Below are 24,580 nucleotides of genomic sequence, written 5' to 3' on the forward strand. Positions count from 1 at the left end.
GTAATGCCACACCTGACAAAGAAATATGGGGAAACTGCCCAACTGGCTGGGAAGCCAAGTGCAGACGGTGTACAGTTCACCGAAGGCCCTGGAAGATGGGCTCCTGGCTGATCACAGTCTCAGAGTTGTATGCTGCTTCGGGCTCCTGCAAGCTGAGTACCGTCGCAGGCAGCAAACAACAAAGACAGAAGGATTCAGTGATTCTGCTGCATGTGTGTTGGCCCTATAGCAGAGTCTAGAAGATGCCAACTGGCACTCAAGCTGAAACTCCCATCTTAAAAAGAAACAAGCTCTCTCTTTACACAGACCAAAATTTCTCCTTCTGGTGTCACCCCTCCGAGAAAACCATCCTTGGCTTTGCAAACGTATGTACAAACACAGCCCCCCACCTTTCCTGCCTCCTCCAATGTGCATCTGCAAATCCCTATGAGGCACAAATGCAAAAGAGTTGCCAATTGCCCTTTTTAGGATTTGTAGGGCAACCAGCCAATTGGCTGCCCGCAGGTTATTCACACTGCCATAGGAAACAAATTTCTTGCTGCAATTATCCTTAAATTTCTACTGTTTACCCCAGGAATAAACTAATTGCTGCTGTAAAACACCCTTTCCCTCACTGTCCAGCACACATCTGTAAATTCCAAGAGGGATGGGGGTGAGCTACTTGCCAGTTGGCTTCTGGAAAAAGATGGCGACTGGCCAACTGGAAGCCAGTTTATTATTCATGGTGGAATAGAACTTGAGCTTCTTATTGCAAATACCCCTGCACACTTCAGTGCTTACCTTTTAAGTGCACAACTTGGACCTCAATTTGTAACAAGCCCATGGTTCTTACTGGCTGTGGACTAGCAGAGAGGAATAGGAGAGGGGAAACAGTATCAGACCTCAAATATTTGTTGAATACCTACTAGACGCCAGGTGGCGTGTTGGATGTTAACTACGGCACATGGGAGTTTTCTGTCATTAAAGTAACTCCTAGAACTAGGGTAAAATATACTTTTTTTCCATCACCACCAACCATCTGGCCTGTCAGTGGAGGTTTAGTGTCAAATATCCTCTCAATTTCTCTTATGTTCCCATCATCAAGACTGGTGGTCTCACCGAGGTGTTCCATGGTGTGTACTGAGACCAGCTTCTGAAGTGGCTCACACTCAGAATGTCAATGCTCCTGTGCCTTTGAACAAACTATCGCTTCTGCCTGAAACCTTTTTCTCCTGCTTCTCTGATTGTGAAAGGCATACACATCTTTGAAGACCCAGCCCAAGTGTGGGAGGTGGGGGAGAGACAGAAGTATTCTGTCAGGATACAGTAGACAACCTCACAGGCAAAGGACTCTAATGAGCCCAGAGTTGCAAAGATTGGAACTGGGGAGTCCTTCAATATGTCTTTCAAGTGTTGTAAGCTCTCTCCCATCCTCTGCTTCTCTCTGCCTCTTTTCTGGCCCTTCTTGTAGGTTACCAGCTTCTTGTGACTGCAGTGTCCAACATAGACAGCAGCCTCGTGGCTCTATTACCTTCAAGGTCCCATGCTCATCATCAGTGATGACACCCTCCTTGCTTAAATCCTTAAGAAAGGATCTAATATACTTCTAGGCTCTAGTGGACTGGCTCTCCTTAGGTCAGATGACCCACTCTGGATGAATCAGCTGTGGCTGGGAAACAGTGCCCCATTAGCCACCTAGGCCTATCAGCAAGGCCACGGACAGATTCATGGAAGGTTTTCTGAGCAACACCACAAAGTAGTCTGTTATGTAACTTAACACACTTTTGTGGTCACTAATGGATGTGTCTGTCTGCCCACACACACATTCCAATCCATTATGCTATTTATGCCCCCCCCCAGGGTCCATATGTTAATTTTCTGCTACGTTATCACTTGGCATGGTCTCTGGCAAATAAATTGACTTTCAATCAATGTTTGTTGAGTAAGCTTTTCAACAATATAAATTGGATTACGTCAGTCCCTTGCTTAAATGCTTCAGTGGCTTTCCATTGTATCTAAAATAAAATCTAAATTTATTTTCATGACCTAAAAGGCCTAGTGGAGCTGGTCCGTCCTACCTCTCCAAATTAATCAGACGCCTCTTAATTCCTTCCCCTCTTCCTTCTCTGTGCTCAGCCACACGGGGTTGTTTTGTTTTGTTTTGTTTCTTTTATTTCCTCTAACACAAAATCTTTGCAGGCTCAAGACCTCGACAAATATGTCTCCCTCTGTCTGTAATGTTCTCTTGTCCTTCACACAGTTGGCTCCTTCTCGTTCTTGCTTCAGGAAGCAGCTTAAATGGTACCTTATCAGAGAAGCCCTTCCTGACCAACCTCCTTTCCAACAATATTCTCAATTGCTTCACTCTGTTCAGAGTGCTTATCACAATTTTATTTATTTTTTTTAAACATTTATTTAATTCTGGGGGGGGGGCAACACACAGAGGGAGAAGGAGAGAGAAATTCAAGCAGACACCATGCTGAGCACAGTGCCCAACACAGGGCTCGATCCCATGACCCATGAGATCACAACCTGAGGAGCTGAAACCAAGAGTCAGACGCTTAACCAACTGCACCACCCAGGCACCCCATGTCACGATTTTAGATTATTTAATGGCTTATTTACTTACTGACAGTCTTTATCCCAGGTGTGAATGTGAGCTCCACACAGTCAGAGACATGTCTCTTTTGTTCTCTCCTATATATGTGGAGACTAACACAGTCCTTGGCACTCAAAAAATATTTGTTGATGGATGAATGTATCGGATGATCATGACCCCAGTTCTGGCTTGGTCACTGACAGTGACCTTGGACAGATTGCTTCTCCTTTCTAAACTTCAGTTTCTTCTTCTGCAAAATCAGAAGATTCCAGGGCTGGCACAGGGGCTATTCCTATTCACCTAAGAACGCCCAAGGTCCCCTCTGTGAGGTGCTTTCCCTCACTAACCTATGTCATTCTGAATCATCGACTGCCACGGCTGAAATATTATTTTTACAGCAGTTTTTCTTGGGTATCGTAAGGAATCAGTGGTTCTCAGAGAAGGAGATAATTCTGGGTCCCCTGGAATTTTTGTGAATCCTGAAATATCTTTTAAGAAGGAAGAAATTCCTAAATATGTTTACCAAAAATATGATATAATATTATGCTTCTACTGAACACAGTCATGTTTTCAACGTTTCAACATGAGAAACGTACAATGCCCAAAGCTATGCTGTAGACACAAGACCGTCAGCACTTCCTTCAACAGAAATAGGATCCAGGTGTTGACAGAGTGTCAATTATGTGCATGAAAGACCATTATCCATCTACCATCTCATTTAATATATGACAAAGCCTGTGTAACAGACTGTGATTTTAGGAATCCCAGGAAACCACGCCTCCTAGTTTCCACATCCTTGCGATCAGCTTTGACCAATAGGACATTAGAAAGAGTAACGCAGTAGAAGCCTGATACATGCTTGCACATTGGGGCTCGCCCTCCTGACTTCCTCCTCCATGGAGCCCAGCCACCATGCTTCAAGAAAAGCCAAGCAGCCACATGGAGAGGCGCACAGGAGGACAGTCTAAGGCCCGGGTCCTAGCAGAGCTAGGCAGCGAGTACCAATCGCCAACCGTGTGAGTTCAGAATTTTGGAGCTTCCATACATTCCACAGTGGCACCCCATGAGACGAACTGCCCAGTCCACTGATAGAATCAGGAGAAAAAATTAATTTAGTATTGTTTTCAGCCACCAAATAATTGCATGGTGTGTTACTCGCCAACAGATTAACGATAAGGCCCTAAGAAGTAAGTACTAGCTCGTTTGCACAGAGGAGAAACAGAGGCTCCGAGGCAGCAAATGCTCAGACTCACGTTACTGTTGTAATTCCAACTCAGACTTACTACCTTTCTGGGAGCATAGTGAGTTAACCTTCAAAACAGCCGATATGTCCCCAACCAACTGAAAAGGGGGCTCTGTGTGGCTCGCACAGCCCTGCCCCCCCCCAGGCCACAAATGATTGAAAGCAATTGGCGACTCACTGAGAAACAGCCAAATTGGGGCACCTGGGTGGCTCAGTCTGTTAAGGGTCTGCCTTCGGCTCAGGTCATGATCCCGGCATTCTGGGATCAAGCCCCGCATCGGACTCCCTGCTCAGGGGGAAGCCTGCTTCTTCCTCTCCCACTCCCCCTGCTTGTGTGCCCTCTCTTGAAGCCTCTCTCTGTCAAATAAATAAATAAAATCTTAAAAAAAAAACAAAAAACACAGAAACAGCCAAATTATCCACTGACCTGCAACCAACAGCATGGCTTGGAATGGCATAAAAAGTCAGAGTAAACCCATCAGATTCCCTTCGCCAGAATTTTAACTAGAATTACTCAGTGACTATGGCAGCTGAGCACAAGAAACTGAAGGCAACAGGACAGAGTGAGGTAGTCAGTGGGTTAAGACAGATCACAACACACTAAGGCTATAAGAAAGCATACAAATAAAATAGTATGAACTGGCAGAAGCTAGAAGGCAGGAAAAATAACAGAAGGAGTTCAGGTAAATAATGTGTTGCTGATTGTCAGAAGCAGAAGGGGGCAGAGGGAATGACACAAGGAAGCGGAAAGAGGGAAATGTGCCATGGCTTGGAGACTCCACGTGGCCCCCGATAGCTGCCTGGCTGCCGGTGTGTTCCAGTTGTGAACTTAAGAGGTGAGGGTCTTTTCATAAACAGATCTTTTCTTAAAGTAATTTGAGAAATTTTCTAATCCCTGCGGCCTTGACAGTCGCACTAAGGCAAATTGCAAACAGGAAATCATTCCCACTATGGAAAATTCACCTAAGAATGATTATGATCTTTCTAGTTCCTCTTAGCAAGTGTTTAATTTCCAAGAAGCAGCTTCCCAGGATTACTAGGGGGAAGCAATCAAGGTGGAAAAGCCTGGGAAAATTTTGTTTCCCATGACAATTTTCTACCCAGGGTGACTTTCTGCTAGACCAAATAATTTGAGTTATCTTCGTTATTAGATTGTCGAAATGCCGGGTTTAGAGTTTACGGGCCCAGTGCCTTCTTCAGACACTTGCATCCAGTAACTTCCCATTTGAGCCAATTTTCTTCGTGCATGCATGATAGCTCATCACCAGATACTGTTATCTCCCATGAGTAGCTGTGTCAAACCTTACAGGTCTACAAAGGAAATGAATAAACTAATCAGGGGGGAGTTGAGAGATCCGTGCGACAAGAGAGGTTATCCTACAAATAAATTTTTATTTTAAATCTGACTTTCATTAGAAGATTTGAACCCTTAGAATAATTTACTTTGGTTTTTCTTTGTCACATTTATGGAGTTCTCTCCTTAAAAAATGTGTATATTGCTGAAAGATTGTAAAATTTAATAGCAAACAGATTACACACTTAGGAATAGACTAAGCACAATTAGCACTCACATTCCTCCCACTCCTATAAATAACTCGGTTTCCTTTCCATGTCTGCAAATTTCATTAGAATGGCGGGAAAAAAAGGGAGGGGGGAGAAAAAGAAGGAAAAAAGAAAAGCTTTCTGACTCTCTTGCACTGAAAGGTATAGACCTGATCATTCAATTATGGGCTTTGTGTTGCCTAGGAAGAGGCATGGGGTGTGGGGAGAGGCAGAATTAAAATAACTCCCTCTACCCCCCATCATGTACCCTTGGCTTTGGAAAGAAACTTTTCTGTATTGGATTTGGAATTCACCCACTAAATATATAAATATATATTTAAATATATATAATACAAATCACATTACATAGTTATATATAACATATATAACATACATGTAACATACTATATATATAACACATGTACATATATATTATATATATATATAATATATATAGCCTCTGTTTCTCCTCTGTACAAACGAGCTAGTACTTACATATATATATATATATAATCTGAGAACAAAGATTTTTCCCTCCCATAATTTTAAGCTATATGTACTTTGGAGATGCTGGCTAATTTAGCACTCACTGGTAATCATGTCTGTGAAAAGAAAAATAAAACCTCTAACTTCTCATTTATGAGAATCAAATCAATGCTAGTGACAGGAGGACATTTGGGAAGAGTGAAAGTCTAAAAGCATGGAACATATAAGTCGCTGGAGTCTCTTGAGTCCCCACCCCTCCCGCCAATCCTCTCTAAGGACAGGTGCATGCCTAAACATATTTGGTAGCCCTTAGGTTTATGTTTAGTTCTTGGATGGGGTCTGCTTGTGTAAAATGAGGTGGAAAATTTCGTCCATTTTTTTGTATTGTGAAAGAAAAAAAACCTTTTTTTTTTCTTTGAAGATTTTATTTATTTATTTGACAGAGAGAGAGACAGCCAGCGAGAGAGGGAACACAAGCAGGGGGAGCAGGAGAGGGAGAGCAGACTTCCCAGCGGGGCAGGGAGCCTGATGCGGGGCTCGATCCCAGAATCCTGGGATCACACCCTGAGCCGAAGGCAGACGCTTAACGACTGAGCCACCCAGGCGCCCTGAAAAAAACATTCTTTTATCATTCTCTAGATACTTCAAAACACTCTTAGGTTAAGGTTATTGATCTAAAATTGTGCGTGAATCTGGCTTAATCTTAAAATTCCAAGCTGGCTAATAGCAGCACCCAAAGAACCAACTCAATCTCTAATAAAAAGCCTCCAAGATCAATTTTATGGAATGAGCAGTTTTTAAATCAATAGATGAGAACACAAAACACTAAGAAGAGTTGAAGTAAAAAGCAAGAATTGCCTGATGCTTTCATGTCTTAATCAAGGATATTTTGTTTACAAGGACTAGAAACCCATTTATACAAGCTCAAGTAAGAGAAGTCATTGCAAAAATATATATGGTAAGGGATTAATACCCAGAATATATAAAGAACTCCTACACAACTCAACAACAATAAAACAACCTGATATAGAGAAAAAAAAAAGCTACTTATAATGACAGTGCAGTACTGGTATAAAGATAGAAAAATAGATCATTGTAACAGAATACAAGAACTGATTTCCTATAAAGAAAGATATAAAAGCATTTCGGAAGAGAAGGGACTGTCTTTTCAATAAATGATGTTTGAAAAATTGCTTATCCATCTGTGGGGAAAAAAATCATATAAAATAATTACTCAAAATAGACCATGGACCTAAATGTTAAATCTGAAAGTAAAAAAGTTTCTAAAATAAAACTTTTGAGGAAAAAAATGGGCAAAGGGCTTGAATAACTATTTCTCCGAAGAAGATATACAAATGGCCAACAAGCACATGAAAAGATACTCAACATCACTAATCATTTGGGAGACGCAAACCAAACCCACAGTGAGATATCACTTCACACTCATTGGAATGGCTAGTATCAAAAACAAAACAAAACAAAACAAAACACAGGAAATAACAAGTATAGGCAAGGATGTGGAGAAATCAGAATTCTTGTCCATTGTCAGTAAGAATGTAAAATGGTACAGCTATTATAGAAAACAGTATGGCGGTTCCTCAAAAAACTAAAAACAGAACTACCATATCATCCAGTAATTCCGCTTCCAGATATATTCCCAAGCGAATTGAAAGCAAGATCTCAAAGAGATATTTGGACACCCATGTTCATAGCAGCATTATTTTAAAAGGTGGAATAGCCAAAAGTTGGAAGCAACCCTAGTGTCCATTGATGGCTGAGCGGATAAAGAAAATGTGGTATACGCACACAGTGGAATATTATTCAACCTTAAAAAAGAAGACAACCTTGTCATGCTGGAACATAGATGCACCTTGGGGACATTATGCTAAGTGAAATAAGCCAGTCACAACAAGCCAAACACTGTGTGATTCCACTTACAGGAGGTACCTGGAGCAACCAAATTCTTAGAGACAAAGTAAAAGACTAACTACCAAGGGCGGAGGGGAGGGGAGAATGGGGAGATGTTTAATGGGTATAGTTTCAATTTTATAAGATAAAAAGAGTTCTGGAAATGGATGGTAGTGATGGTTACATAACAGTATGAATACACTAACACTACTGAATAATACCCATAAAAAATTATTAAAATGGTAAGTTTTAAGTGTATTTTATCATAACTCAAACTTTAATTTTTAGAAGAGGTCATTATTGTAAGGCTAATGGGAGAATTTAAATAACCCAGTTTCTAAGAAGTAGAGCCAGATCCCTGATGAGAATTAAAGATCTATCAAGTGGTCCCTCCTCCTCCTCCTTCCTTCCTCTCTCTCACAATCTCTCCCACCATTCTCTTCTTGGATTTTCTGCTTCTGCTCTGTGGCAGACGTCTCTAAAATGGCCCTCAACGATCTAACTTCTCACTCATGCCCTTGTCTAAGTCCCTGCCCTTGTAAGTGGGCAGGACCCATCACTTACTTCTAACCAATAGAATACTGCAAAAAGGTATGTCACTTCGGTGATGGCATTACATTACATTATAACTTCTGTCTTGCCAGCAGTCTCTCCCTCGCCGCCTTGGATGAAGCGAGCTGCCTTGTTGTAAAATGCCCTATGAAGAGACCCACACAGCAAGCAAGGAACAGAGGCCCAGAGGCAGCCGTGAGCCAAGAAATGAATTCTGCCAACGCCATGTAAGTAAGCTTGGAGGTGGATCCTTCCTAGACGAGTCATCAGATGAGACCTCAGTGCCAGGTGACACCTTGAATATGGCCTTGTGAGAGACCCTGAATCGAAGAACCCAATTAAACCCATGCCCAGATTAGAGACTGTGAGATAGAAAATGTGAGATAATAAAGGTGCTGTTTTAAGCCCCTAAGTTCATGATAATTTGTTAGAAGGAAATACATATCTCATATATACATCTGTTCTCCTCTCTTGAGAGGCCTCTTCCACAAGGATTTTAATTCTGATGCAAACCTAAATGAGATTTGCCGATAAGAGCTCTAATATTAGGTTGTCTATGAGGAGCTCCAATGTTGCCCCTAACTGGTCTCTGGGTCTTGGTTCCTAGCTCGTAGCCCCGCGAGGACCAGATCCACTCCCTGTGGCAGATGGGCACCTGCTGCTGAGAGACCTACAACCCCACCAGTCATCAGGACTATAGCTGAAGATAGACTTTTTTTAAAAGGGAGTATGGCCAAGAGGCCATGACCAGTGTCAGCATAAGCTGACCAGGAAGTAAACCAGTAAAAGCACATTATACCTGTCCTCTCCCTGTTTTCTCTTTTCTTTCTTTTGAAAGAAAGTTGAAGGTCAGATTACTATTGAAGTTGTCCTGGGATTCCCAAATTCTTCTATATGAATGGAAGAAATAGTAAAAATAATAATAATGCACATTATCTAAGCTTTGCACTAAAGAAATAAATTAAACTCAGGGCGCCTGGGTGGCACAGCGGTTAAGCGTCTGCCTTCGGCTCAGGGCATGATCCCAGCATTATGGGATCGAGCCCCACATCAGGCTCCTCCGATGGGAGCCTGCTTCTTCCTCTCCCACTCCCCCTGCTTGTGTTCCCTCTTTCGCTGGCTGTCTCTATCTCTGTCAAATAAATAAATAAAATCTTTAAAAAAAAAAAAAAGAAAGAAATTAAACTATATAAACAATATCTACATTATCTAATCTTGCAACTAAAACCCAATATTCCTGACATTTATATAGTATAGTGGACTTCACTGCCACCCGAAATTAAATTAGTGCCCAAAATAGACATAGAGGGTATTATGCTAAGTGAAATAAGTCAGACTGAGAAAGACAAATGCCATGTGATTCCACTCATAAGTGGAATCTAAAGATAAAAAAACAAAACACACCCACCCACACACATACACACACCCCCCCCACACACACACACACAAATGAATAAACAATCAAAAAGCAGAATGAGACCTATAAATATAGAGAACAAACCTGACTACCAGAAGGAAGGGGCCCAAGGGATGGGTAGAATGGGTGAAGAGGAGTGGGAGACACAGGCTTCCGGTTATAAAACAAATGAGTCACAGGAATAAAAGGGACAGCATAAGCTGGCCCCTGAGGGTGCCTGGGTGGCTCAGTGAATTGAACATCTAACTCTTGGTTTCAGCTCAGGTCCTGATCTCAAGGTGCTCACACTGAGCGTGAATCTGCTTGACCCTCTCCCTCCCCCTCTGCCCCTTCTGCTCTCTCTCTCTCTCAAATAAATAAATAAATCTTTTTTTTTTAAAAGGCATAGGATAAGGAATACAGTCAATAGTGTAATGATGTATCAGGACAGATGGCAACTACCTTCGTGAGCACGGCATAATGTATGAACTTACTGAATCATGACGTTGTACACCAAAAACAAATGTAATAGTATGTGTCAACTACACTCAAATAAATAAATAAGCACCCAAAGTAAGTTTTCTTATTTAGAAAATTACCAAAAGGTGAAATATTCCCAGTATGATCAGTTCAGCTTTCTTTTTTTTTTTTTTAAGATTTTATTTATTTATTCGACAGAGATAGAGACAGCCAGCGAGAGAGGGAACACAAGCAGGGGGAGTGGGAGAGGAAGAAGCAGGCTCCTAGCGGAGGAGCCTGACGTGGGGCTCGATCCTGTAACCCCGGGATCACGCCCTGAGCCGGAGGCAGACGCTTAACCGCTGTGCCACCCAGGCGCCCCTAGTTCAGCTTTCATTAGAACAACTTTGTAACATTTACTCCAAACCTTATTTTCCTACGTATATATATGAAAAAAAAATCATCCCCCAAATCCCTGTATCACTATTTTTTTCCCTTTGTATGTATTTTGGCTATCTGCCTAAAATGCTTTTTTGAAACAAGGCTAGATTTTAAAATAAAAGGAGAAAATTTCCCTTTCTTTAAAGGCCTGTTTATTGGCAATCACCAAAACTGAGGGAGACATTTTGGAGATGTAACCAATGGGGAGGCAGAATTGAAATGCATGGGACCTTAGGCTTACCGAGAGGCGTTTAAGCTACTCCCAGATAGAACTGGGAGCCATACATTACCATATGGGTGTGTTTTGCTGAAACCAGGAAGTAAATTGTTAAATTCTTTGGTGTTTCCAAACACAGAGCAGACTTCTACCTCTTCTCCAAAAAAGTTGCATAATTAATAAAATTCATATCATTGAACCAATTCCTTGCTCTTTTTGCTTGCAAAAGTCAAAGTTTATTTTCCTATTCTCCCTTTGAAGAAAGACACTTGTGATAGATGGTGGATGACAGTCCAGGAATTTGACCAAAATGACAGTACACGCCCTATAAGCAGCTGTGGGTTGGCTACGGTTCTGTCTTTTGTGCACATCTACTGTAATGCAGCCAATGGAAAGAAACAGTCACATTTGAGTGTGCCATTAATCCAAAGGGCATTGGCATTTGGTGTCAAATACACACGAATGCAGCTGCTAGAGGTCGCTCTGGCTTACAGAAACAGGAAAACAGGTGGAAAACCTTTGACAAATTACAGTTTAAAAATTCTCCGCAAATACACTATGTCTGATTCAACTATTCTAATGTGGTACCATCAAGGCAGGCTCTGGAGCAAGGCACGGGAGGGGGGGACTGGTTGGTCCATGCCATTCAGGTGAAACCCATATAATGAGGTATGCAGTCGTCACCACCGTCCCCACCTCCTGGGTTCTGGTGGCTCACCTTGCCCAACTGCCCTGGCTATACAGGCATCCTCACTCAGTCTGCCTGTGGCACCAGAAGGAGCCATGTCTTACCGTCTGAGAAGAGAGAGCATCTCAAGTTTGAAGCTTGCCGCCTAGGATCCCATTGCTGGAAATTTACATACAGACCGGTGATGTCATTCCCCCCTGCCTATAATCGAGCTTCTCCACACTTAGGTATCTATGCATCTAGGACATTCAGCCAAGTCCCAGGCTTTTGCATTTTCCCCCTAAAGAACTGATACAACATAAAAATGGATATAACAGAAACAGTGGCTCTGTTTGAGAAAAGATGAAATATCTTTTTCCCCCATAACTTAATATTTTTATGGAATAAATTTGATGTGTAACATGGTATAAGATTAAAGTATATAATATGTTACTTCGATGCATTTACATAATATGATTGCTGATATTTATCATATTTCAGCATGCTTATCGCATTCCATAATTATGTAATTATAGTAGAATATTATTGTCTTTATTCATTATAGTGGGCATTAAATCTCTACAGCTCTTTTACTACTTGTTACAAGTTTGCACCCTCAACACCACCACTCTTTCCCCATCCCACCCCCAGCATCCCCTGGTAACCACCATTTTACTCTCTGGTTTGTTTTTTTTTTTACAGGTTTAACTGCTTTCTTTTAATGGAAGTATAATTGACATACAGTGTTGAAATGTCTTCTTATTATAGTCCTAAAAGAGTGACTTTAGCAGAAGATCAGAATCATTCGGGGGTACTTTTTTTAAAATGCAGGTTCCTGGGCCCCCTGCATGGCTGAGTCGATTAAACATCCAACTTTTGGTTTCAGCTCACATCATGATCTCAGGGTCATGGGATCAAGCCCTGCGTGGAACTCGGTGCTCAGCGGGGAACCTGCCTGAAGAGTCTCTCCATCTGCCCCTCCCCCCACTTGCACACTCTCACTCCCTCTCAAATAACTAAATAAATCTTTAAAAATATATATGTAATCTTCTGGACTTCTGAAAATCTGTGGTTTGGGAGAGACTCCCTGTTAGTGGTATCTTGAGGCCCTTGGAAAAAAACCTGACATCTATGCCTCTTCCCTGTTTGCCTTTCTCTTTTCCCTCCCCTTTCTCTCTACTTACATTCCTCCTCTTCTACTCCTTCTTTTCTCTTTTTTTTCTTTTAAGATTTTATTTATTTGGTTTTTTGGGGTTTTTTAAAATTTTTTATTATGTTGTGTTAGTCACCATACAGTACATCCTTAGTTTTTGATGTAGTGTTCCATGATTCATTGTTTGCGTATAAGACCCAGTGCACCATGTAATACGTGCCCTCCTTACTACCCATCACCGGCCTGTCCCAATCCCCCACCCCCCTCCCCTCTGAAGCCCTCAGTTTGTTTCCCAGAGTCCATAGTCTCTCATGGTTCATTCCCCCTTCTGTTTACCCCCCCTTCGTTCTTCCCTTCCTTCTCCTATCGATCTCCCTGCTATTCCTTATGTTCCATAAATGAGTGAAACCATATGATAATTGTCTTTCTCTGCTTGACTTATTTCATTTAGCATAATCTTCTCCTTAAAAAAAAAAAAAAGTTTTCTAATTTATTTTCCCTGTTTCAGCCATGGGGCCATGTGGGCTTTTCTGAAATCATTACCCAAAGAGTTAGCTGACTGCTGCCTACCTTCTTACCAGGAAGAAAGGACATCCCCAGGAGCTCGGAGATCCATGGCCCCCAAAAGCTATCATGGGGCTCTGAAATGGACAGCAGTGGATGGTCCTGCATTTCCCAAAGGGTCGCTCCCTCCAGTGAATTTAGTTGAAAGTGTGGAATTACTCAAACTGCCAACCCGTGGGGTGACACTGCCAGTGGTCCCAGAATTTCCCAACAGCAAAGGTGCCGGCACAAGAATTCATTCTAGGGGTGCCTGGGTAGCGCAGTCGTTAAGCATCTGCCTTCGGCTCAGGGCGTGATCCCGGCGTTCCGGGATCAAGTCCCACATCGGGCTCCTCCGCTGGGAGCCTGCTTCTTCCTCTCCCACTCTCCCTGCTGTGTTCCCTCTCTCGCTGGCTGTCTCTCTCTCACATAAATAAATAAAATCTTTAAAAAAAAAAAAGAATTCATTCTAAAACAGTCCACTTTCATCAAAAGCAGCATCCCAAAGCGGGTCATCATTGGGTGGCAGTCAAACATCTACTGGGGGTTGTGGACAATTGGACTCTTAAGGGGCAACTTTGACTAAAATCATGCTAGAATTCTTCACCAGCCATATCCAGGGGGATGCAAGGGAAGGAGGAGGAGAGAATGGCCGATTGACTCTTGCTACATGCCAGGCACTGAACCATGGATTTGTGCACATGTCACGGCAGGTGATCTCCATGAGGGATGTATGAGGGTAAGTGGTTTTGCCCTATTTTACAGAGGAGGAAACTGAGACTCAAAGAACTTTAGTATAATTCTCCCAGGGTCACACATTTACTAAGCAGAATCAATGGACTCCAAATTCAGAGTTCTTTCTGTGTCATGGCACTGTCCCATACACCAAGTCTCAAATGTTCTGGTTTAGCACCAAGGATTAAGAGAGAGGTAGGGAGAATGGTCTTGTTCAAATCCACTCCTCTGTGAAGATATTTTGGATTCTTCTCACATCACAAAATTATGGACCTAAAAGGGACGTGAGAGGTCATCTAGTTAATCGCCTCATGTTTCAGATGAGGAAGCAGAGACCAGAAGAGGCAAAGTGCATGCCTGAAGTCACCTGACAACCAATGGAACCAAGACCAGATAGAACCCAGCTCTTCTGATGGGCACTTCGGTATTTCTCTGTTGCTACAGTGTTTTCCAAAACACGATCATCTTCATTTAAAGTATATTATCAAAACTTATGTAAACTCTTACTCCGGGTTCTTGTGCAAGGCCCACCATGAACCTAGCTTAGGACCTTCTGAAACATACCCCTGAGTTTCTTGATGTTAAGCTGTATGACTCCGTCTCTAGGTCTCTGTTCCTGCTGGGACCACCTGGAGTTGCTACACATTCTGCTACCCCCTTCAAGGACCTTGCCACAGAGCTACTCTCCACCAAAGGTTGGCCTCCAAAATTATCAAGAAATTAGTCATAGGAACCTCTAACTTTAAAGAAATCCATGCCAACTTTATGGGAATGTTGCTGAGGTCAATAAAATGGAAAGTCCATAGAGTAATACCTGCAAACCATATTTCTCAAATTCCAAGATTAAAGATGAGAGAGTGGAGGCTACATGATTCCTGGCACTTATCCCCCACTCAGTCCATGACCCCTGCAGGGAGAATGCCTGTGTGAATGTAGATTAATGCCTCCTCTTTCTATATCAAATAACTCCTTCAGTTAATCTTTTCTTACCCTCTTTCCTGTATCATATCAGCAGGAGTATGGTCTCTAAGTTCATAGCCCAGTGACACCCAGACAGCTGAAGTTGTTTCTGCAGCTGGGCATATGAGATGTGCAGATCCATGGGATTTAGGCATAAACTCCTACGTAACAATGATAGCCTTTACCTCTGGCATTTGGCCCAGTATATGCATTTCTCCTTCCCACCTGTCCTCCCAGGTAATGATTTACTTGATGCGTATCTTCCTTAGTGTTTGGTGGGCACCAGGAAGACAGGAAACAACTTGTCTGACTTTTCAATAACCATATCCCCATTACCCAGAACAATGTCTGGAACACAGGAGGTAGTTACTACACTTTGAATGAATGAATAAACGGCATGATATGACACTGCATAACAAAAGCATTCAGCTACTCCCACACGTGACTGGGGTCTCAAAATCTAAGACTCAGTTTTCCCAATTCAGCCCATATTCAGGGGGTAAAACTCAGTAAAATCAATGAGTAAAAATAAGTTAATACCACTATTCATTGCTAAGTCATGTCATATCTAAGAATGTTGTAGCGGTTTTGGAGAAAATTAACCAGGCATCTCTAAGGTCAAAGATCAGATAGTATATAATAAATGAGCTAGAAACAAAGAGGAAATTTCCAACACACAACTGAAATCCAGCCATCTGACTGTAGGAAAGAGAAAGGAATATTACTTCTTTTAAACATGTTGGAAAAAGTGTTTGTGTAGGCCATATTACTGCAGTCATAATTATTTTTTCTTCTCTCTAACTTTGTATTTCAACTTTTCTATAATGACCATTTGTTACCTAGGATGGAAAAAGAGTGAAATGTGTCACCAAAAAAAAAGAGAGAGAGAGAGAAAGGAAAGGCGAAAGGAAAGGAGGAGAAGAGAGAGAAGAGGTGGAGAGAGAAAAAGAGAAGGGAGGGAGGGAGGAAAGCCACCTCCTAAAATGAACAAAGACTGGCTATTTCTCCATGGCTCTAGAACAACTGATTGAAAATGGATAAAAGTCAAATCAACCCGTTGTTTTGTCTCCATGACACTAAACACTACTGGTTTTACTTTTTCAAAGAATATCTTGAACTGATTTAGTTATTTTGGCATCATGGAGACACACCACCATGTGAACAAGGACAACATATGAGCAACTGGGGAGGGCCATGGGCCATGTGGAATGACGTCCAGTGACTTAAGGGAACCAAGACAAAGAGCTCATCGGTGTAGCCTCAACTTCAGAAATGAATATCTTTTAAACATTTCTCCAGAGAGTCAATAAGTTCCAGTCAATGGAAAATATCTGAGACTCTGGAATTCGAATCCTTGGGTTCTGTTACCCTTTCCACAAATAGCTCTGTGAACTAAAGCAGGTCATTCAAATGCTCTCCCTCTTCTGTAAACATTGGAATAATAATTTCTGTCCTATTCATTCTCAGATTTATTGTAGGTAGGAAAATGTTTATAAAATTACATTGTCTAAGTTAGTGAGAAGTGGTGTGATTAATATCTCTGTGTCCCTTCCAGAGAAGGTAAAGAGTGAAGACAGTGTACGTCAAGAATCAAAATGACCTGAGTTTTAGTAACACCATGATCTAGTTAGTGTCAAAGCTTAAAGCAACATCCAAGAACCAAGAGCACCGGAGGGTTCTGCCAATAGCACAGATATCCAGGTGCTCATTGCATGTCAGATGACCACCCTTGATACCAATTACTCTCAATTACCAATTCAGTTTGAAAAGTTTACATAACATACAGGATAGGGTAACATAAAATCATAACTGCATTAGGACATAATCACGTGTAGTCAGTTGAATAAATGGAAATGCTGTTTCAAATCTTCATGAGATGATAGTGTGAGAGCCTAGTTATATGTTACCATTTGTTTCACAGAGAAATGGCGGTAGAACGTAGCTGTATGGTGAGCCTTGCCTGTTAAATGGAGAATACGGCAGGCAAACACGAACAAAGCCAAACTCTACGTGATCGACCACAGACGATCAGTTGCTAGTGCAGATAATTTGCACTTACATATGTTTGTATCCCTTACACGTAGTTGTCTTTGGTATAGTAGGTATGGATTCTTTTCGTCACTTAGTGACATTTAAAATTTCTCAATTAAAAAAAAAAGGTGGGGGGTCACAAAGCCAGTCTTTACAATACAGGAGAATTTTCAACCCAGTCTTTCATCCGAGGACAAGGATAGCAAGGTAGATAGCAGTTTAATGAGCGACGCTCCATGGACACTAAGAAGGAGAGGCATTCCCTGCCACATCTAACCCACAGACATCGTTCCAGTCCGTTCTAGAGCCCCATGGTTACTCATGGCCACGGGAGTCCTTGACATTGTCTCAGGACAGTCTTAGCCAATGTGTTTGTTCCCCAGGCTCCTCCATTATCCACCAGAAACTGACGCCCATGACTAACCAGATGCAGCGGCAAGCACCCCTGCTTTCCACGGGATTCTGTAAAATGCTGATGGAGCAGGAAATAGCTATAAAAGTTCCCCTGAAATCCTCTAGAGATGTCCTGTAACATTTTCCATGGAAATGTCATAAAATATTCCATGCAATTAGCTTCACTTAAAGAAACATTTGTCAACTTGTTTTACCTTCTTAAAGGTGACATTTTTTTCGTTAAATATGTGTCATTTATAAAAATATATGTGTTGTTTAACAAAATACAAAGACATTATTATGACCGTGGGACTCTGATTGACTGAAAGCTAATAATAGTAAGATTAGCTTCCAGTAAAGCCGAAATGAAATATATAAATAAGGAGCAGAGGAGGGGCGGGGTGGGGGGGAGCATAGAATGTGGATGAAAATTTTTTTTAAGATTTTTTTTTCTTTTAGAAAAATCAAAGCCCTTCATTTTCATGGGTCCATTTCCCAGTTTCAGAAAATATGAAATTTCCTCAGACTAGAAAGACTCACTGTTACCCACGTAACCCCAGAGAATTCACATGAATTGAAATGAACTCCCAGCCCCTAATCCGATGCCAAGAAAATATGCGGCAAATCAACCTATATTTTCCAAAGCAGGGAGTTATGTTACCACAGAGCCACCACATGCTGAGGATGGAAAACAGGTGTGTGAGAGAGGCTTCCTGACTATAGCAACTCACGCTCAATCCCCAGGTGGCTTATCTACACCATGCTCCAGACGTAAGTCACTCGCCACTTGGTGTGCAGTGATTTTCCACTGGGGACCCCAAGGCATTCGTGGTCACTGTTGAAGTGTAGGATTATCACATAACACGTTCCCTCCCTGAAGCCATGACACCTCTGTGTTCCTTCCATTTCTTCTGAAAGTCTCGGCCACCTGCACAGTCTCACGACCTTGCCTTGTTCTGCCCCACAGTCGCCTGAAACTGAAAACTGCCTTGTCTGGATTTGTTGGGTTATTTTATCAGGTTTTTGCTTCAATTCCCTCATTTCGTTGGGTTCTCAAAATTCCTCTCGCTGCTCTTTGGTTAGAATCTACATTGTAAGGGGGGGACGTGACTGAGAGGACTCAGCCAGCTTTGCGGGGTACTTTTTGAGGTTGGAGAGACTGGGGTGATAGCAAGGGAGAGGTGGACCATGGAAGAAGTACCAAGAACGGAGTCTTAGACTCCGTGCATATGGTCATCAGGGGTCACTGCTAAGACAGGTGCGATAAAGCTGAAAATACAGACATGGATCTGAGATCCAAAGACATGAGCAAAAGGCATGTGTCAAAATCTAATTGTGAAGCAAAAGCAGATTTGAACATGTGACCAACTAGGAGCTACCCCCCCCCCATGAGACAAGCAAAGGCAGCATCGAAAAGGCATAGAGAAAGGTAAAATGTATTAAAAGAATGAGCTCAAAAGTCATGATGGGTTTATGGTCTTTCTAGACAAATTTATATGAACAGTGAGTTAATTGTATTCAACATGAAAAGCCTCGAGCCTATGTGTTCACTGTCCCAGTTGTAGCCTTCAGAGTCCTGTATTATGACAAGATCTAAGTTAGGGGTCAGGAATGCACCAAAAGGCACAGATACAAGGACTAAACAAGTTGGAAGAGGACCAACTCAATGCCCAGGTTGCTCCTGGAACGCTCAAGGCTCCAATACTAGGTACAACCTCTGGTTGTACCAGGGCCTGAGGCCAGTACCCCTGGAGCAGGTCCTTCTCTTGTACGGACTCACTTCATCCAGCCACCCATCTATGGGTAAGACCAGAATTTCAGTTTATAAACTTACATGAGAAAAGGAAATGGTCTCAGAAACTCTCAGAACAATTAACTGTGAATGAATACGATGAACTCTCCTTATTCAAACATGATCGACAAACGTAGCCAAGAATCATGTTCATCAAGCTGGTTGGCAAGCATAGAATATAACAAGGATAGTTCTTAAGTCTGAAAGTTTCATGAACTCGGTGTAAGATAACACAACACAGCCATCCCAAGCACAGCGTTGGATTTACCAGTGAGTCAAGAGTACTTGAAGTCCATCTACTAAAGTTTTGTCTCCCCTGGATAGCCTTTGAAAGCACCCTGCCAATGTTTACCTCTGTGATTTTTCTGTTTGCATTGCTCACATATCCAGTCGACGTATGCTTCCCTAACACATTTCATCAGGCTGTCGTTCTGCTTTTGACTAAAGAATCTTTCCTTCTCCTGAACTCATCCTTTCTCTGTTGTGATCTACGTAATAATAGAGTGACTTAAAAGTTCAACTCCTAGACCTCAATCTCACGTCTCCATTTTCCGGTTCTTAGGGAAAAGGAGGATGGCGAGGTACTTCCCGGTAGTCCTCAAGTCCTGAAACAGGAGTGAGTGGCTTTCCTTCTCATTTAAAAATTTAATGGGATTTTTCAAAGGCCTGTTATTGTACTTCTTCATTTCTATGTTCATGTCAACAGGCCCCGAATCATTTCAGTCCTCCCAGGATGCGGGACACGGAAAGTTCTTTCTTTTTTTAAAGATTTTATTTATTTATTCGACAGAGATAGAGACAGCCCGCGAGAGAGGGAACACAAGCAGGGCGAGTGGGAGAGGAAGAAGCAGGCTCATAGCAGAAGAGCCTGATGTGGGGCTCGATCCCAGAACGCCGGGATCACGCCCTGAGCCGAAGGCAGACGCTTAACCGCTGTGCCACCCAGGCGCCCCCCGGAAAGTTCTTTTTATCAAAGTCATTAATGAATTCACTTGCAGAGGCAAAATTGTGAGCTTCTCTGGAGAAACCCTGGCAAGTGATCATCAAAAGTATCGAGGAAACAAATGAGAAAAGAAGATAAGTCGTGCAAATCGCCATCGTATTTTAGCAAGCCCAAGTTAAAAGAACAAGACAGATTTGAGGCAAACTCAGAATTGTACAATGGAAAAATACTGCACACAAGATTAAAGGCCCGCCTGCTAAATAGATAATGCCAAATTTGATGAGAAAATACATTACATTTCCTTTCCTTTGAAACCTTAGTTGATATTTTCCACTTTTACTGGAAAGAAATAATCTCTAAGATGTCACTCAACGCTTGGGAGAAAGGGGCCTCCCTTTCCAGATGCAGAAACATGGAGGAAGTGCCCGAATGTTTTTTCTACGAAGCCTGAGCCCCTGGAAAGTTCAAGATCAACTTGCAGACTGTGAAAAATCTGCTTTGGGTTTTTTGTTGTTTGGCTGTGAACATGTATCTCTCTAACGCTCTTGCATTTGTACTCACTTTTGACCTGGGCTTTAATCCGCCACCAGGTAACTTCTGACCTTCCTCTCTCTCACCTGCGTAGATGAGGGAATCTGCACGCTAACTTAGCCAGAACAGCATCAGGACATCTGAGACATGTTCTCAATACTCTCTTCTTATCTGGGTTCCAGCCTGTGGGCTCTTAGCTTGTCTCCTACAAGTTCTGCATGGGGCTCAGCTAGACTCCTGGCTCTCTCTTGTTTTTCTCTGTCTCAGAAGCATGGATTAACTTGTCCATTTCCAACTGTATGCTCTGTGCTCCCTGCCCAAGGTCAGCTTCATGTGCAAGTCACCCTCGTAGTCCCACATGTCCCCTTGCTTAAAAGGGCTGTGCTGTTGTCACCTTGAAATTCTTCAATATTTTTGAGCAAGGAGTCCCACATTTTTATTTGCACCAGGTCCTGCAAATTACATAGCCAGTCCCATCCTTGACGATGTTTCCCCGCCAGAAAGCGAAAATCTCAATTGCATTCCTGACCTGACTTGACCAAACCTCAGTCTAGTGGGGCAGATCCCACACTGTTGGTTGAGAAAGCACCTAAATTAAAACACAAAGCGCAGCCAGCTGCAGCCGTGCACGCTTGTCACATTTGTCAAATATTCAAGAGCGTGCCTGCCATTTGCTTGGTCACTGCTCTAAGCAAAAAATTAAGGCCTCCGGCCCTGTCACATGCTAACATCGAGGAGAACCAGAGACCGTGATTTGCATTAATTGAAAAGTCCTGTCCAGACCTCGGCTCTTGCTCCCAGAGAGTTCAGGGCAAAACTCATGAATTCCAGGAATGTGAGGAGAAAGAACCAAAGAGCAAAATTGGATTTCTACCTAAGTTTAGAAATCAAAGGCTGCTGATCTCATGCTTTAGCTGAAATCCTTTATTAAGAATGGCAATAAAAACTGGGTAACCAACTAGAATGCAGAACATGGCTTTTTGTTTGCTTGTGTGTTTTTAAGATTCTATTTCTTAACTTGAGGGACAGTGAGCAAGAGAGAGAGCACACAACCAGGGGCAGACAGAGAGGGAGAGGGAGAAGCAGGCTTCCCACTGAGCAGGGAGCCTGAGGCGGGGCTCCATCCCAGGACCCTGAGATCATGACCTGAGCTGAGGGCAGATGCTTAACTGAGGGTGAGCCACTCAGGCACCCCAGAACACAGAACATGTTTTATTCCTTAACATAATCATTTCTTAGCTCCATGTTGACAAGACCAAAGTGATTGTGAATAATATTTCCTGGCTCAGAATAAAAATGTCTCCCTTTCTTCTGCTGGGGAAAGATTTGCCACCCCTTTTCTGTTTTCCGTTCTCTCTCTCTCTCAATCTCTCTCTCACTACCCCCCCCTTTCCCCAGATACCCATAATTTGAGACAAGGAGCTGAACTAGATACCTTTCCCCATTTCCCTTTACTTTTTATATCTGTAAAGCATGTTAAACGCAGAAGAGAACTGTTAACTGTTGCTTGCTTATGGAGGATTCTAGGGAATGATAGCTTCTATTTGAGCTGATTCCCATTTGAAGATTTTTGGGCAAAAGAAATGCAGGGCAAGCTTTCCAGAGTGGCCCCACTATACGCGCCAACCTTCTCACACACCTGTCCCTCAAACTTTCCATGGAGACCTGTGTTAAAATGCTAGCCTCGCAATCAGGGAAAAACAGAACCCAACTGGACCTTTGATAGTATTAAGGAATTATTATTTTAATTTAGGTGCCAAGTAGTATTGTGATTACATTTTCAATAAATACTTATCTTCGGGAAATAACACCCTGAAAAATGATAACTGGAATTTGTTCCAAAGTATCCCAACCGGGGAGGGAACTCAAGTAAGATGGTAGAGATGAACAAGATTGGCTATGAACTGATCATTTTTGACACTTGGTTGCGGGGTTCAGGACGGTAAATTATAATAAGCTTTCAACTCTTCTATGTGTAGACAATTTTCTGTAATGATTTTTTTTAAATGTAGTTTTATGTATTCTGGTCCTGACTCTACCCTTTCTTAGCTGTGTAATATGAGGCAAAATTGCTCTCTGAGGCTGTTTCACTTGTGAATCTTTCGTAGCGTTCCCTGCCCCCCAACCCTCCCCTACCCCGGAGTTGTGAGATCTGAATGAGATAGTGCAGATAAAGCGACCAGTAAGCAATAGAGAAGGAAAGTGTTCCTTCATCACGGCCCAACCCCTTCTTCCACCCCAGGGCATCCTTCAAGTCAAATCGGCCACTGGCCTGCCACTGAGTGCATTCCTTTCTTTTGTCTACATGTCAGCCAGAGTCTAGACAGAGCTCCAACTTCTGCTTACTTCATGAAATCAGATAGGGCTTTAAGAATTCAGCTCACTGAGTGGGAAGCTAGCGTCTTAATCTCCCACGTGACCTCCCTTCCAACTCCCACCCCTTTCAAAAGAACACAAATATACATTTGGATTTTCCATAAACAGGAACACGGGCCAAGCAGGTTTGTGCAGAATGCAGAAAAACGTTCCTTTGATTCGGATCCTGAAAACACATCACTGAATGGCTGTGCTTCAGAGACGGTATCAACAAGAGGTCTCTCACCAAACCATCTGGAGTCGCGATGAAGCAGACAAGGTCACAGAGGGAATCAATGAATAGCTTAATAGTACTGACCTTCTGATCATTTTTTAATTAATATGCCTTTTTCTTTTAATGTGGAGCGGAATCACCCTGGAAGTTACCAGTGTAGAAAAAAGGGAACAATGACCTAATAGTATTTACCTAGTGGACCCTCTACGCCTTAAGAGAGGTCAACCAGTGTCAATGAATACCGTATGCTTCCAAGAGAGTTGATAGAAAGATTGTAAATGGAAGACTTTCTCAGTTTAAGTTCTAGAGAAAAGGTATTTGCCAGTTTTTGCATGTAACTTCGCTGTCTCCCCCACTTCCTACTCTTTCTGTGGACATTAACTCCAGCCCCAGATACTAACTTCTGGGGAGAATGCAGCCTCCTCTTGGGAATCCTTAACATCACAAGGAGACATCCCTTGAAAATAGCCTTTTCAAATTAAGAATGTTTTCCTTTGTGCAAGAAATTAGAAATGGAGGAATGACAAAACCGTCTGCAATAGCCAGTAATTGAAAACAAAGAGAGTGTCTATCAACAATGGTTGAATAAATTGTGTTGTATTCATATCACAGAATATGGGGCAGTCCTAGAGAACGACATGGGAGGATTTTCCTGAGTAAGGATTTCACTGAGTAAGAAAAAGCAATCCTGCAAAAGAGTGTGATCCCATTTTTGTAAAACATAAAATGACAAAAGAGAGCCTAGATTGGGGAGTGGGGGAGGCCTAAGATCACCGGAGTACAAAAAAAATATATTGAAGGACACACGTTAGAGGGTTATCATGGCTTCCCAGTTGGGGAGTGTAGATAGAATTGGGATGAGGGGTATTGATGCTGGGAAGAATGAGGAAGTGTCCATGATAAAAAAGCAAACTGTCATGTGTGGTATAATCCCATGTAAGTAAAACTTGGGGGGGGGGTATGTGTACATATGTATTGTGCATGCATAAAGAGATTAATGAAAAAATGAATACCTATGTATTCATAGGGGTTGTCACAGGTAGCGGGATTCCACATGACCTTTACAGTCTTTATCAAGTTTTTATATATTGTTAGATTTCTATCCATAAAGCATATAGCATTTACATCATGGGGCAATAATAAAGCCTAATTGATCATGGGGATGAGAATTATGCATTTGGATTCAATTCAACAAATACTTACAGAGCATGTTAACATTTTTCTGTTGCTGCCCTCATTGCTCGCCCCATGATCCCCTTCCTCCATCCTCAAGACCAGCAATGGAGCATGTCTCTAAGCCTGCTTCCAATGTCCCATCTCCTTCTCTGACTCTCTTCCGTGTCCCTTTCTATTTTTAAGGACTCTGATGTTGACACTGGGCCCAACCGGATAATCTAACATAATCTTCCTACTTTAAGGT

This window comes from Ursus maritimus, unplaced genomic scaffold, assembly GCF_017311325.1.
Source record: "Ursus maritimus isolate PB19 unplaced genomic scaffold, ASM1731132v1 scaffold_24, whole genome shotgun sequence".
Taxonomy (NCBI): domain Eukaryota; kingdom Metazoa; phylum Chordata; class Mammalia; order Carnivora; family Ursidae; genus Ursus; species Ursus maritimus.